The sequence below is a fragment of the Rousettus aegyptiacus genome, unplaced genomic scaffold (assembly GCF_014176215.1).
Source record: "Rousettus aegyptiacus isolate mRouAeg1 unplaced genomic scaffold, mRouAeg1.p scaffold_m13_p_1, whole genome shotgun sequence".
In the NCBI taxonomy this organism is placed as follows: Eukaryota; Metazoa; Chordata; class Mammalia; order Chiroptera; family Pteropodidae; genus Rousettus; species Rousettus aegyptiacus.
The window spans coordinates 120,250,167-120,251,685 of NW_023416284.1; the positions used below are offsets into that span (position 1 = coordinate 120,250,167).

The window sequence follows — 1,519 nt, forward strand, 5'->3', positions numbered from 1 at the left end:
TCTGAGTAACACGGTACTAAGAAAAACTATTCATCATGCTCCTTATGGTTCTTTAACCTAAACAATGGACGTGGTTCATCCATAACCACTTTCTATGATTTAAACTATTGAGGGATTTTTTTTTTTGAAATCTTCAACCAAATCCACTTTTATTTGAGATAGGTTGAGATGAGCAATTAAGGTGCTTCATTAATAACAACTTATTAGTATAGTCCCATTTTCCCTTATTCTTAAGCAATAATAAAAACAACACAAGGATATAAACATGAAATGTTTTACATGTTATATGATTTGAATATTCGGTGTAATCTGAAGATTTTCAGTTGGGAAGATCAAGTTTGTTATGAAAATTTATTTTTTTATAACGTTTCTTAAAGTTAAGGATTTTAAAATAAAAATGTCTAACAGGTGCCCAGTAATAACACGCAGAGCTGGCCCAGGACCCGACGCCTTGGGCTGTGGCATCGGGGTGGTGGTATTCAGGCTCTTCTTAGGAGCGCTCTGTGAGAAGCAGAGCTGATTCCGCAGCACGTGGGCGATGCCCTTCCCTAGGACATGGGTACTCAGAAGTGGGCTGACGCTCCCTTTCACTTTCCCTCTCCTTTCATGGGTCATAATATTTTTGGTCCGAGCTTGATCTCCTCTTCTTCAGCTGTTTGAAGTCCCGCGGTGACACACTTGGCTGAGGTTGTACTCGTGGGCAAGCGCCTGCCAGGCACGTTGCTTGAGCGCAATAGGTCGTGCGTCACTTTTCTTACATTCCAGCACATACTTGTACTTTTCTACTACGGCAAGCAAGATGCTTTTTTTCCAGTTCTGAGAAGTGTTTGGTAGATTTTATAATTTTGTCGTTTTGCATTTTCCACTGCATTTCCCCTGGCCCTTCACTTTCCGAGTCCCACCGCAGCCTGGGAAGGTCACCGTCCAGCCTGCAGGGCAGAGGTAGTAGCGGCTCAGCCGGGAAGCCCGCTGTGCCAGTCTGAGGGTTTTGACCAAAATGTTTATGGGATAATAGTGCAAGTTAACAACCTCTGACTTTCATTTTGAGAACATTTACACTCAAGATTAGAAATTATATTACTGGGAAAATTTTATTTCAAAAACATAAGTTGTATGGAAAACACATTAATGAAACAAACAGAATATTTTCCTTGGAGATAATGTTTTTCAAAAACTTAGTGATTTTGACTTCTATATGCCTTATAATATTGTTAAATGTAATTCCTCTAGGACTCCAAATCACAGAATCTAAAATCTCAGAGATTTAGACATTGTAATCTTTGGCTCTGAATATTTTGTAATTGTTATAATGTGCTATGGTAAAAATTTTGAAAACCTGAAAATGTATCTAAGGTGAGGTTAATAGAGATAAACTAAATTTTCACAGTTGTGATAAAGTAATTATTAAAAATTGACAGAAATTTAAGGATATTAAAATTATAGGAAAGTAGTACATCTAATAATGCCTGTCACCAAATCTAACATTTACATCTGTGTTTTATACATTTTGAGAGCATTT

The 1,519-nt window shown here is 37.5% G+C and overlaps 1 pseudogene; it reads right to left on the reverse strand.

Moving 5' to 3' along the window:
- Window positions 1-319: 319 nt before the first annotated feature.
- LOC107509268 lies at window positions 320-859 on the reverse strand (annotated as a pseudogene).
- Between the last annotated feature and the right edge of the window lie 660 nt (window positions 860-1,519).